The sequence below is a fragment of the Echeneis naucrates genome, chromosome 19 (assembly GCF_900963305.1).
Source record: "Echeneis naucrates chromosome 19, fEcheNa1.1, whole genome shotgun sequence".
NCBI classification, from domain to species: Eukaryota; Metazoa; Chordata; class Actinopteri; order Carangiformes; family Echeneidae; genus Echeneis; species Echeneis naucrates.
Genome location: NC_042529.1, coordinates 2,191,902 through 2,206,827, shown reverse-complemented (window position 1 = coordinate 2,206,827; position 14,926 = coordinate 2,191,902). Strand labels below are relative to the sequence as shown.

Here is a 14,926-nt window from a genome sequence, read left to right as displayed (position 1 = left end):
GCTCATCTGGTGATGTCAGATAATTATTTTAATTTAGAGCCGTTGCCAGCTGAGTGACATTAAAGAGAGACAGGCTTGTTGTTGATTAAGAGTTGGAGAGACAAAAACATTCAAAAGTGACCACAACACACCTGAAATACTCAGAAGTCTGCTGGACTGGAGCGTTTGCGTTTAAAAGAAGACTTTTAAGCACCCGATGCAACAGCTTCTACTGCTCTGTAAGAGCCGTTTGTGTAGTTACACAATTTCCTGTTTTGGAAAGGTTATCTTTATTTAGTTTTGCTCGAACTAATTAACAGAAGGTGTGCTGTGTCCCTTTATGAAAACGGTCAGGGACGCAGCGTCTGGGAGGTTAATCAAAGAAATGAAGACCGTTGAGATGTAACAGCAGTCACTGTTGGTCGTGGGCGCAGATAAGCAGTTTAAGTTTCAGTGTCAGAACACCGAGGGCCAGTTAGCTTGTTTGCTGATTGCTAGTTAGATGCAAATATCCAGATTTGTCACAAGATTTCAGGAGCACATAAACGCAGAGGTGAATTACTTTGTGCCATCAGGCGCTGCGATGATTTCAGGTGAGTGGGGGTTGTTAGTTTTCTTCATCTCAGTTGGCGTCCACGCTGTTCTAAAGTCAACAACGAAGTTGCGGTTGAAGTCGCCGTAACTACAGTTTTGCACGATGACTGTCGAAACATGTGGAAAGATTCACACATGTTGCCATTTTGTGGTCGCTATTTTTGATGAATGTGGATGCAGAGCCGAGGGGAGGCGTTGGTTTGTAACAGTGGTTAACACAATCAATCCACACCATAAATAAAATAATGCAATAAATAAATTCATTTTCAGTGGATAGATTTAAGTGGATAGGCGGGAGGATGATGTCCCCCGTTCTTAATCGCTCCGACAAAGCTCTGATTTGTCAATTGTCTCACGAACAGTTGCGATGAGCACAACAACAAGCCCGTGAGTATTTGAAGAGCTGAATACATTGGGGATGTGAAACAGACCAGCTCTGTGTGAAATGGCCTAGAAACAGAACACTATAGGCAGTTTCTTCTGAGCCGCTCATGTGTTGACTCCTTAGATCAAAATGGACAAGTTCTAATGTAATAAGACTGAAAAAATTAAATCCCTAAACAAGTTAGGAACGCTCTGTTAACCGCGTTTGGCTCTGAGCGCCGGCCGCCACGGACTTAGGTTGGATAAACACACTTGAATTTACATTGACTGTAAACGGAGTGGAAACACAGCGAGATGATGGATGGATGAGTGAGGACACGTTTATCCCAATCGAGAAGAGAAACCAGCATCAACAAAGGATGAACACCTAAAGGGAACTTGGTGGTGTCCAGAGTTTATCCTGGCGCACGCACGCTCGCAAAAAATACCTCAATCCTGAATTTGATGCTTTTTAAATGACCACAGGACTATAAAGTTCCATGTGCGTAAGGACTGTCTTAAAAATTATAGGCTCAGTGGTTTTTTTCTTTGGCTTCATTTCGGCCCACATTTTTGGATTACTTCTAATAGTGTTGTTTTTTAAATGTACCTGGAAACTGAGGCCAAAGTGTTTACATCTATCGGCACGGTACCAAATTCTGCAGCGACATATGTTCCAGTCTCTTGGTAAAGATGCACGGGAGCCAGTTTGGCTGCAAGCGTGCAAGACAACACATCCGCTCTGCACATGTGTTCTCGGCCCCTCTGAGGAGCCACCAAACTGGAAATCTGAACCAGACCAAATACAATGGACGACCACAGATGCATACTATAGAGGGATGAATGAGCGAGGGAGTCCAGGCAGGAGGGGATAAGGATGGCGCCGCAGCCAAACTCACTAAATCACTGGACTAATGTGCTGCAGGCTTGTCATCTGATCATCTCACACCATAAAAAAAACAAAAAACAAAACCTTGCAGGCTGCTTTGAGCAGCCCCGTACACGCCACATCTTATTTACATGAGGCCACATTAAAACAGAGCTGAGGAACCACTGTGTTAATGGGGCTTAGCAGATCTTAACCCTAAACTACATCATCAGTAAAACAATTAGAGGGAGTATTTTAATTCGCATTCACTGAATGGGATGCAAAAAAAAACAAGTACAAAACAAAACAAAGACGCAGAAGATGAGGAAATGGGAGTGAAGTGGCTCGCAGAGGTGAAGGGAAGATTACGGTTTTGGCTCCAGGACAGACAACATCTGTACAACAAATTTCTTTTCACTTGACTTTGTTTGTTGTCGGGTTTTTGCTTTGTTTTTTTCATCTTCACAAAGGAATCGCAGAGCGGGGTGTGCTTTGGAGGAAAACTACGATGAAAATGCGATGCACATGAAGCAGGAGCAAAGAATGACGCTGTTGTGGGCTGCACGGTCTCCAGATATTTTATATTACTTTACTTCATTTCTTCCCTCCAAAAAGCAAAAATTATTTATCAACCCAAAGCGAAATTACTTTACACAACAATTGGCACAATTAGGCACAATTTCTTTAGAACAAGTAAAAATCTACTTACAGTATCTGAGGTTTATGAGTCTGCACAGTTTTATTCTCCTCATTTTATACCTTCGGTCCATTTTCCCTTCATTTATTCAAAGTGGGTCAAAGGCGGCCTTTAATTTAATCGCTCCCGCTGTAATATCACATTTCTATTATTGTGTGAGCTCTTTGGAAAATGGCAGCAGGAATGTAACTTACGAGATGAATGTAAAGCATTAAACGTAATCTTTATGAGAAAAAAGTTTGATTTAAAGTGTGAGGCAGCCGGTGTGAAGCTGACCATCGGAGAAGTAGAGTAATGTGGGTCACTGAGGTTCGTAAAACACCACCGAACGATTTATCAGGTAGCGACACGACGGAGCAAACCGGGAAGTAAAAGAGTGGGAAAGTGACAGACGGAGGGAAGAAAGAGAGCGAAATGAGGGGGCCGCAAAAGAGGGGCGATCTGACGGTCTCTAAAACCGTCTTGGGGCAGGTTGTCAGCGGGCTGATTGTCAGCTCCCTCTCCCCACACAAAAAAACACTCCCCGGGGTCAACATGTGGGGTGACAGACGTGGAGCGAAGGGGCCCAGGGTGCTCGAGCGGTCTGTAGTTGATTTAGGATTGTTGAACACGAGCCAAAATTCCTGAAGGAACACAGAAGCAGAGAGAGAGAGTTGTGGGGGGGCGACCATAAAAACCAGCCGAGGATTGGCGTACAAAGAAAAAGAAAGCGGGATAAGAAAAAAAAGAGAGAGAGGGAAAAGGGGAATGTGGTGAATATGAACTAAGTGTGTGAGAGAGAAGAAGAGAGAGAGAGCAGACATGCCGGGTTTCTATGGTAAAACAATATTCTGGGAATGAGGGAATGGCAGCAATCCAAATGGGAACGCTGGTGTTACAATGTGCACCAGACAGTTCATACGATGGAGTTATGGAGGTCCAAGGTAGAATTAAAGGGATGAGACGAGATGAGGGTCAAGGAGAGAGAGGAGGAGAGAAAAGAAAAAATAGCAGAAAAACAAGGTCATAAAAATGGGTTAGGGTGTCGTTTAAGAGGCCGAGGTGTCAGCTGAGGATTTCGCCTCTTCAAGCTGAAGTAACGAGCTCGTGTGGCGCAGAAAGAAGTCTGAAGGACCCGAATGGGTAAAAGACGCTCAAGGTGAAATCACAGAAATGAAAAGAGCGCTGAGCTTCTTTCCCAATTCACGCTTGCTGCGGTGGAAGGTTCCGAGGAAAAGCTGGAAATTACACCATCTTTTCCGTTCATGTTTTTTTAGCCTCATGTTGTGCAACCTTGGGGCCGAGTGTGTTCAATATGTATTAGCGCTGTGGAAGAGCACACAGGCTTACAAAGGGAATTCATCATTTGCAGAAATCTTCACAAACAAGTTTTTCTTTACTCTGCTAAAGGCCTAAAATCTGCGAGCTTTTTCATGTTACATCTAGAAAAAGACTCCGCTTCTTATCTCGTCTTCTGATACATGTCACTTTTATCTGAGGCTAACCAAAAGAAGCTCCCCGTCCTCAGCCATCGACGCAAGTCCCATTCTCAGCCACTGAGAACACAAAAAATCCATCTTTCGTGAGAATGGGCTGCCCGCCAACGGGGGTCAAGACTCATCTCATCCCTGATGTTCAACCTCCAGAAAACCAGCCAGCACATCGGGGACATTCACATTTTCCTGATTTGAACATTCTTTAAGCCTGAGAGCCGAGCTGCGGCTTCCTGAAGAATTCCAAAACTAGATCAAGCTGATTATTTAATATCAGCACTGCTAACTAAGAGCCAAGATCTGTTCTTCTTTACAAAATAGCAACAAGACAAGCAGCTAAATGGCTAATCCAGGAAAACATACGGTGACTTGAACTGCTGGTTGTCCTGGAAGTGTACAGCAGATCTCTGGAGTCCACCAGCGTCTGCTGTTCATACTCTTCATACAGGTTATGATTCCTAACATACATCTGTTAGACGGGTGTCGAGCTTCCTATCAGCTCTGATTATATTGTGTGTCAAAAATGTGTGTGGAAAAAAACGGTGTGGGAATGCGAAGGGCAGGAAAAATGACCACCTGCTCTCTGATTGATGGATACTCCACCAGTTTTGTGTATTTGTGTCTGCTCAGAGTCGGACTCATTCTGGATCCAGTCTAAATACCCCGGAGTTCTGATCAGGTCCAGACTCAGACCCCCAGGGTCCTGCAGTCACGTACATTTGAAAAGAACCCGACCCCATTGAAGCCTCTCCGTCATGTGTTTTAACACTGATGAATTTTACGCCGCTGTTTTTCTAGACTCTGATAAACATCTGCTGTAGATGTGGACGGGCGACTCTAATGGACCTCCGTGGCGGCTGAATGTATATGAGCGTAGGTTACTTCCCTAATGAAAATCATAAATCCATCAAGCGTTGAAACTCTAACCGTGAACATAAACACATAAATTAAAGAGCGGATCTGAGAAAGCCGCTGCCTTTAATTCTTTTCTTGGAAATAAGCTCTTGTGCTCCTTCGTGTCGGTTTTTTGTTCAGCCTGGACTTGCAGCGTTCTAGCAGGAACCGGCTAGGTGAGTCTGCTTCACACTGAACGCCCCCCAGCCCTCCTTTTTTGTTTTTTTTTTGTTGTTTTTTTTTTTTTTTTGTGTGTGTTTTTTTTTTACTCCCCCTTCCTCTTTATCAGCACCTTCTATTTATAGCACCTCCACTGCAGCGGCGCAAGCTTAGTACAGTATGTTCCATAAAACACAGGCCTCTCCTGACCACATCTCCAGGCATGCCTCTGCATTCGTCTCCCCCCGCTGCATGCATGAGCGTATGGAGAGTGTTGGGATTATCCAGACTGGGGGGATGGAGGTGGGAGGGGGTGGCGGCCTCACACAATATCACGTTTACAGACAGGGACTCACACGGCCTTTGGCGTGCACACATAGTCGAAGATGTTGAGGACAAACAGACCACACAAGGACACGTGAACGCAGCCACACAGAATCAAAGCTGTGACAGTAATTTGAGCTGCACGGAAGAAATTTGGAGAGTTTTTGGAAATTGTCAGGTCGGTTTTAGCGCTCAAAGCACCAACTTCACCAAAGCTGCTGGAAAAGGAGCAGATTGACACAGTGTGCAGAGAGGTCATAGGTCAAGGGTGATAACGGCTTTAAATCCATCAGATTAAATGAAATGCATTTAGATTACAAACACACACACACAGACACAGACAGGACGGGAGGTGTGTGAAGCCGTGCTGGCACAGCTTTCACACAGGAAGTGCTTCTCCAAAAGGCCACATGAGCAATTAGTGTAATAAAGCCAAACAAAATTAGAAAGCCAACGAGACCTCTCCAGTCATTTGGGACTAATTTGTAGGATAACACGAGTCATACGTCTTATCTCTGTATTCTTCTGATATTATTAATGATCCCACTCGTGCTGGCAAGGAAACAAAGCCAACGCTCAGCTAACGCCCGACCAACCAAGTAAATTAAAAAAAAAAACAAAAAACAAAAACCTGGCGTGTCTTTTTAATTATGTCATCTATAGTTGTCTGTTCGCCTTCTCAGCTCCCAGTTATGGAGGGAAAATGTCCCAATACGGCTTTAAGTAGTCATGGCATGTTGAAACCAGCCTGCGTCTTTAATGAGGAGGTGCAGAACACAGTTCAGCGATCTGGAACTCATTCAAACACAACACAAAAGGTATACCGACGCATTCCTGTGCCCATCCCCTCTGTACCTGCTGAGAGGAGATTCACACACACGTTCAACCTTAGCACGGATGAGGCAGATTTTTTTTAATTTTTTTTTTATCTGCAGCGCGCTTTCGCCTGCCCCACCACGTTTGTTCCTTCTGTCTTTAATAGAGACACCATTAGGGGACAGAAACTTCCCGAAACTCTTCCACATGTTTGCGTAAAACTTGATCCAGACTGCGAGTCGGTGTCGTAGCTGAAAAAGCGTCCACTCAATCCAACTGAGCCAGCGTTCCTAACCCCGGGCATTAAATACTCTTCCTCTTCTCTGCCTTTATTGGAGTCACCTAAAGTTCATTTCAGATGTGGGGCAGAGGAGTAGGAGCGAGCAGGGAAGACTGGAATTCTTGTGGCCCAACAACAAAAGCGCTGGAATGCCCCTCTCTAAACTGCTTAATGCTGCCCACCACTCTGAATCTATTTCTGCCCTCCTCTCTTTCTCAAATTCTTTTGTTCTTTGTGTTATGTTATTTCTTCCTGTGCATTTGCTGGTCGGCTAAGAGTGGTCTGGTCTTCATTACGGAAATGTACAGTGTGTGGGGAGCTTTGAACTCGTGTTTACCGCAATACGTGCATAATAAATATGCCGGCTTTTGTTTTGAGTCACATTGAGGTGCCCTGGATGAAGAGAAAGAGAGCCTTTCTTGGGCAGAAGGGAGCTTTGAAATTAACACCGACTCCTTACGCCCACGCCTCAGTGAAAACTGCTGCTCACCATAGTGCATACTATCAGATCCTGCTGACCGCACTTATATACACACAACAATCTGCAGTCATAAACAGCAGATATAGAACCATATGTCCCAACGTGTTCTTACATGCGCTGCCTCCATTCAGACCTTTCTTTTCAAACACGATACTGCACAGGGCTGCTTATCCACACCGCCATCTTATTTATTAAACTCTGAAAGCAGACACTCAGCTCGTTTTGTCCTTAACTCGAGGTGAGAGACATCGTGAGTACAATCTCAATTAACGATTTTAATGGGGTTTTGCTTTGAGTTTTGATTTTCTGCTCTGGGATTTGAACAAAAAAATTCCTCTCTGGGTTCAAGTGGCAAAAGTATAAAAGATCTGATGCCATTTTTGTCCAGGTGGAGTTGCCGTAATTAGCTGTCTGAGATGGGGAACCCCGACTGCACATCACTGCAGCTGATAACAAGCTCAGCCCACTCTGAACTCCAGGAACCCCATTTTCATTCAAAACAAATCATCCGAAACTCAACATTTGAATGCATTAATAAATCCATTTAACGCCCAGCACGAGTACAGATCGATAGATAGATGTTCTGATCCTGATACAAACATTAACTTTGATCCACAGTTGAACAGACTGCACGGTAACTCCAGAATTCATTAGCTAATCATGACACACTTTCCCACAAACGTCTAAAAGGGTTCAATGAAAAGGCAACATCATGACGTCAGTATTTAGTCAACACTGAGACGCAGACTGAAACCACGTTAAGAGTCAGAGCTGCAGTGAAAGTCTTGACTGTGAACATTCTGTGAGTCCGGACAGACGTGCAGAAGAAGAAAAGGCGTTTGGAGTGGTCGAGTACTTTGAACCCATTTTCCTCCTGATACAAATGTTGGTGGCGCTTTGCAGACTGGAGGGTGGGGGTGGTGGGGTGGTGGGTCTTCTTATCGCCTGCTGCTGCACCTGTTCGGCGCCTTAACTGACACCACCGTGTGGAAAGAGTACATGGTGGGGGGGGGGCACTAAATGTAATGAAGGCATTGGGCCGCATCTTTCAGAACATATATACTCTGAGCATACACGCAGCTGCGATAAACACTCACTCACTGACAGCAGATCTGTGACCCCAGTGAAACATTTAGCTTTAAATCTTTCAGAGATAAATACGGATTCATCAGGAATGTTTACGTGGCCGGCCAATAAAAAGACTCAATATAGCCCGTACAGTTTTCTGCAGTGTGCGCTGAGTTCAATGCCATCGGTTGGTTTGTGTTTGTGTATATTGATTCTTTCCATCTACAATGTGCAATAATCCAGCGTGGGAGGATGTTTGAAAACAACTTGTTTAGTACTAACACATAATAACTTTAAGCATTGTTTGTTTTCATTTGTCATTTTCTATTTATGCATATTAAAATCCTTTTCATATTACGCATTTCTCCACATGAGACAAAAAGTGGGAGTATTTCTGTGTTTATATGCATTTTAATGATGTGACTCAACAGTAGGGGTGTAAGGGTCAGACGGGGGAGGGGACGGGGTCATCGGAGGGGTGTTAGACATAGCTGATGTCTTAACAGCAAGCCCTGCCATGATGTGATTACCACAGAGTCTTTACCATGTTTCATTACCAGCTATATCAGATGTCTTATCAGGCCCTGGAATTAGAAATGGATACACCAGGTCCAAGACATCAACATTCAGCTGTCACAGAAGCCTCACAGCGCTGCAGCACATAACTCCGGGAGCAGGTAGTGCTTTAACATCTGTGGTTTCATTTACAGCGACGACTGTCACTGTAAACAGCCTGCTGTCGGCAGCACAGCTGGAAAAATAGGAGGTCATTGAGAATTCGGACCCTAAAAAGCTGGAGGGCTTTCAGAAAATGTGCTCAAGTATGTAAATGTATTGAAATGTCGGACTCCAAATATTTGTAATTCCTGTCATACTGACAAGAGTGAACAATGCATCCAGTCTGGTTTGCAAAAAAGAAACCGTTCATTGTAAGTCAGAAAGCTGCACAGCAGCTGATACAATCATATCTGTTTCGCACCATGATATCCAGTTGGCTGCGTGACAGGAGCCGCTGCTGCAGCGGCCGGCCGAGCCTGACGAGGAACCGCATCGATGTGCAACACGGATGTAGCTCTTTCTGAGCGGAGGCCCGAGGGTGCTGCCGCTCACGTAGGAAATTGCGGGAAGATTTGTCAGCAGCAAAGCAAACATTTCAGCAGCCACGATACACGCTGGAATCAACATATCAGATCTGATGATCTGCCATCTCGCCGTGGCCTGAAATCCGCGGCGGCATCGGAGTTATCAGACAGAAGCTCTCGCTGCGGGAGAAATATACTTTAAGAGCAGAATCTGCAGACCAGCAATAAAAAAGTGTGCCGCCTGTCCTCTGAGCTGAGCGTGACGTCTCATTCCTTCAGCGTATTTCAGCCCATCAGTCTCTAAAGTTGTACAGTGGGGAGTTTTCGACTGGTGCAAAATGTGTCTATTGTTTGAACCAATTCAGACGGTGTTAGATTACAAGAAAACAAGCTTGTGTGTGACGCAGGCCGCAACAAATCAAATCAATTATTAGAGAAATGTCAAACATATGCTGGGCTCAGTTTCTCAACTGTGAAGACTGGATGTTTTTCTTTTTCTTACAGGGCAACAAAGTACACAGAGGAAAAAAACGATGAATGAAGAAACTGCCGTCTGATTAATGTTTTATCAGCAGTTCAAGCCTCAAAGAGTCAGTCCTGGCTACAGTTTCCTGCCGTTTCACTGACCGACTGATCGTGATGATGATGGCCGAATATCGCTGCTGCAAATGTTTCATGCAGAAAAAAATGCATGCAGAACGTTTCTAAGGTCCCAAGAATACACAGAGCGTGTTTTGGTGAGGAGCAATGAATGTAAACATGAGTTTGTTTATAGGAAACTGCACAGGGTATATTTACATAAAAAGCTTAAGGAACAAGGAAGCTGATGAATCAAATCTGACATAACTTCAGACCAACAAACCCAATCATAATCAAATTTAAAAAAATGCTATGTGGGGTGGAGACATGCCAGCCTATATGACCACTACATTATGTCAAGTCTCAGATTACTTTTGGCTGCTGCTGCTGCTGTGGCCTGTTACTGAGTCCAAACTTCATATCAAAGTTAAAAGACAATTGAAAAGGAGCAAACACAAGCAGAGCTAATAGAGAGGTAAGTTGGAACAATATTACCTAACATTACACCAGAAACACTTTCTAATCGCTGCCAAATGCGGTTTGCGCCTTTCCGCTTCCCTCTGACCCCGAACAGGCCTCAATTTAATGCACGCTTTGATACGATTTCGCAGGAATGAATGAAATAACAGAGTACAAACAAAGAGCTGCAAAAGAGGAACATTCTGTGCTTTGCTGAGACGAGGCAAAAACCACTTCCCTTCAGTGAATGAAAGAGCTGTCCAAGAAACCGCACACTTTCATGAAATACCACCCACTCCAGCGCCACGATGCTGCAACCTGACATTACAGCTGCTCCCTTCTGCCCTTCACAACAAGGACAGGTCGCAGTGTCACGCCGCCGGCAGCGCAGGTAAAGCAGCGAACCAACAACATCAACACAACCGGAAATTAGGCAGCACAAAGACAAAGCCGATTCATTCTTCACTCATTGTTTCCCCCAAGTTCCTGGAAATGACATTTAGCATCATGCTTGGTAATTGTCTTTTTAAATTAATCCCCAGCTACTTTGCTGACTAAAATCAAATTGCCACTTCTGTGTTCTGTCTAGACATCCGAGGGCCTCAGGGCAGGTTATTAGGTTAATCCATTGATTATCATATTAAAAAAAAAAAAAAAAAAAAAGCTTATTCAAATGTCGCAGACAGGAGAGCAGAGGGCAGAAATGCAGCGACAGCTTGAGCGGTACATCCGTCTGGCTGTATTGGTTTCACTTTAAATGTCATTGGGTCTCCTTCCTCTGTTGCTATGAGGCTCATAAAGCTTACTCCTTCCCGTCCGAGCCGGGGCGGTGGTGGTGGTGGCGGTGGCGGTGGCGGCTAAAACGGCCACTTGAGAAATTCAATCTCTCAAATTGAAACTGAGGTTTAGTACGGGAGCTGCCCAAAAGCGAGCGGTGGGATTACCCAGCCAGGTGGTGAGTCGAACTGTGGCGAGTAAAAGTCATTCAACTGCTGGCACCGAGCCCACAGTGGCACAGAGATTGTCTGTGGATCCGTTTGTATCTATCTGTGGCTCTGTGCATATTTGTCAATTTGATTGTGTGTGTACGTGTTTGTGTTTGTGTTGGCGAATGTGAATGCATGCCCAGATGGGGGTGGAGAGACGTGTGTGTGTGTGTGTGTGTGGGAAACTGATTCCCCTGATGGGCATGACAGATGGGCAGGGAGGGGCTCGGCTTGTTCTCTCTGCCACCTGAGAACACCGAGGGCAGGATGTGAGCGACAGACCAGCCCACCGTCTCCTCCCTCCGACTCCAGTCCCCTCCTTCTGATTCCAGGACTCTCCGAATTCGTTTTAGTTTGACTGAAGATGATTCCCATCCACAAAGAGAAACAGGAAAAAACTGATCCAGCTGATTTCATTTACATCTAGACGTTAAATATTGATCTCCTAAGAACACCTGCTCCCTTTTGGGAAACTTGCCAAAGGGTTAAAATAAAACCAGAGAGAATTGGATTTTCTTTTTTTTGTTGTTGTTGGGGAGAGAAGTGTCACTTCTCTCTTACGAGCCTCACAGTCTGATGTGACAAATATCAGCCAATTAAGCAAATTGAATTTAAAGTGCTGATTTATGGAGCGAGAATATGCAGAAGTCAGTCGGTTTCAGCATTTATCAGCATTTCATCTCACTTCCAGTTTGCAGATATTAGTTGCGGACTTTCGTTTGGCTGTTGCTCAAAGCTGTGTGTTTCTGCCTCCTCCGCCAACAAACCCGTGACTGCAGAGCCAAATTAAACAGTGAAACACAGCAGAGTTGTGGCCATAAAGGAGTCGGGAGTCATTTCCTAAAACGCTGGCGGAACTCAATCTTCACACTAACCGCTCTGCCCTGCTGCACGTGTTCACACACCGTGAAGAACTGAGGAATCACGACCAAAAGGATCATCAGTGAACGGGAAAAACTGCCACCAAGCGACATCGGTGAGGCGCAGCTTTCCCGGCCGTGGAGAGGAGCGGCGGCTGCAAGAGGGGAAAAAGTGCAAGTTCAACAGAGAGCAGTGTATCGCTCTGCAGGAGGAGCGCTGACTGTTGCAGCCCGGACTCTGTGAACCGTGCAACACCACGCTGGCCCGTCGCCAGCGATCGTAAAGAGAAAGTGGCCTGGAAAACGCCGTTCCAGTGGCAAGCCAATTCCTCTGCGACCATTTACTGTTTGTCAGCAAGAAGTGATTTCTCATCCTCATTATCCAAATAAAGTGCAGCGATGTGGACGCGCTGCACAGAGGTGAAGTCAGGCAAAGTGTGAGATTACAGCCCTTTTTCCTGATGTCAAGGCTGATACAACACACCAAGCTGCAGCGTTACATCATATATCATCCCGGCGCTGGGGACAGAGAAAGATGAGCTCATACTTCAGCCAGAAAGGAGGAAAGATGAGCTGCAGCTTCTTGGCATTTGGATGCTGATGCTGATCCATTTTTGATCATTTTCCAATTTGCTGGACAATCTCAGTGTGGAAAGCTGACAAACATGTCATATGTGCCGACATCAGATCTGATATCTGCACCTGTGGAAATTACAGCATACCAAGCATGGGAAAAATGAAACCACCCACCCACTGACTCTGTGACACTACTGAGATATCAGTGAAACTGTACACTCCCAGATCTCACTGATACAGGTTAATGAACAGCATGCAGAGGCTGGAGGGAGTCAGCAGAGCAAGGAGGGCACGTCTTACCTTGGAGTTTGGTCGCCTTCACTTCAGTGTTGTGTCTCTACTCCTGATCCTTGTTTTCATCCCAACATTGGTCAGGGAAGCCTGCAATCACAACAGACAGTCCTTGATTCCTTCACATTCCTTTTTCCAAATAAAGAAAAAAAATCCTCGAGCACAAAAAAAAAAAAAAAAAAAAAAAAAGACGGCGACCCCTCGGAGACAGAGACAGATACCTGCAACTGTTGCGCAGGGAAATCCACATGGCCTCTGATGCATGCATGTCCTGCCAAGTCAGGGATGACATGGGAGGAGTCTAAAGAGTTCAAGGGAGGAAAATCCCCAAAGGAGGTGCAAGGTTTTGTCGTCTATGCACACCAATGTTAGATTTTCATGCGACCAGCTTACCTCTAAAAGGTTTAGTAATCTAATCCTTCAGTTAAATGAAGTGTCTGACTTAAGGTTTAGGCCCGCCAAAGGAATCAAAGCAGGAACCTGGCTAAACCCTGAACGGGCTCAGGAATGCACTGCAGGTACTCGCTCTGTCATCTCTCCGGCTCTTCTTTGCTCTCCACACAACAAGGCCTATTATTTACACCTGCGGTTCAACCATTGTAAAAGAAAAAGGCTTCAGGCCACATTAACCAGCTGGCTTGGCCAAAATTAATATTATTATCACTCATGCCTGAACTCTGGATGTCACAACGCTGACAGCAAAAGTGAATAATTGGCTGTCTTAAGATGAGAATGCACTTGTGCGTGTAAATTTTCCGAAATGTTGCCAAGCTCACACGTTTAACACACCTGCAGATACCTGCACTGCTGTTCTGTCCTGAACAGAGTAAATCTCATTCATTCTGCCACGTATGCAAAAGCACGTTGAATTGGCAGCAGTCAGGTAACGATCCGTGTGTCAGCTCCTGCCAGCTCACTATTGTTCCCTGATCTCCAAACCTGCATCATGTTACATTCAATATTATCACAATGACAGAAGGGGGTGGCCCGGATCACGTAGCGTCGCCCAAGGCTGAGCCGTGATGGCGATTCATCTGCGACAACTACATTTTTATTTTTTTTTTAAATCATCCAAACAATCAGCAGTTAAAAATTATCAAAAGATTCATTGAAAATTAATATTATAACCAATTTCAGGTTTATTTAGTGTTTTTATGCGTGAATCTATGAAAGATAAATGCTTTTGACATTAAAAGCAATTGCAAAGAGCGGTATGTTCAAACATAAACATATCAGTCAGTCAGTCTGTGGAATAGCAGATAATGTTTTTCAGCTTGTATTGTTATCTGATGACATTCAGCCAAGAAGCTTCTCACCTTTCCACCTTGGCAGGCGGCGCACACACGAGGCAGCCCCTATCTGACACCCAGAAGATAATGAAACCATTCTGGGACACACAAACGTGACCGATTGTTTTGTCAGGAGGACGAGTTCAGCTGAACTGGGGGGCTTTTGAGATCAGTTTCCTCACATATGACACAGAAGCTGTTCAGTCTCATTGTGTTACAGTGAACTGAGCATTTGGTAAGTCTTTGATACCATTTTTAGGTTAGCAAACACTCAGAAATAACTTAGTGGCAGATAATGAGTTAAACATTTAAAACACACTTGCTTTTGAAAAACATACTTGATGATTTTTGGACATTATTACAGCAGCATTGTTTTTCTATTTCCCCTCAGGCAAATTATGTAGCTAAGCATCGCACACTTTTAGCCACAGCAACCATTTAATCACAATTTTCTTTTATTTATTCCAGCTCAGCAGCTAATTTTTTTATTTACTGTGGTGACAGCGGTGCCTATACAAACAATTCAACTCAGATTTCCGTTGTATATGCTCCTTCACATTTCCAACAGCTGCGAAGTCCATTAAGCGCCTTCAATTTTTAACACAAAGCACTCAAGGGCTCAAACTACGTCTTCATCTTCAGCGATACAGCGGAAACAGTGGGATGGTGTAGCGCCAGTCGAAGGACGGCTATATATTAGAGAATTATTCACCAGAGACTGAGGCTGAAAGCCCCTCACAACTCAGGTCTGAGGTCGAGCACTGAAGTGAACATTTCTTTAAGCAGCTTGTTTCCATCAGCAGCCACGG

At 44.7% G+C, this 14,926-nt stretch overlaps 1 protein-coding gene across 1 annotated transcript in view; it reads right to left on the bottom strand.

Annotated features, from left to right (window-relative positions):
• The window catches only part of thrab (thyroid hormone receptor alpha b), a 101,210-nt gene that overhangs the window by 72,585 nt on the left and 13,699 nt on the right, over positions 1-14,926 (bottom strand). The window contains exon 2 of the mRNA XM_029528544.1: positions 12,838-12,918. The gene's annotated coding sequence lies outside the window, so the exon portion shown is untranslated. The remainder of the gene's footprint in view (positions 1-12,837; positions 12,919-14,926) is intronic.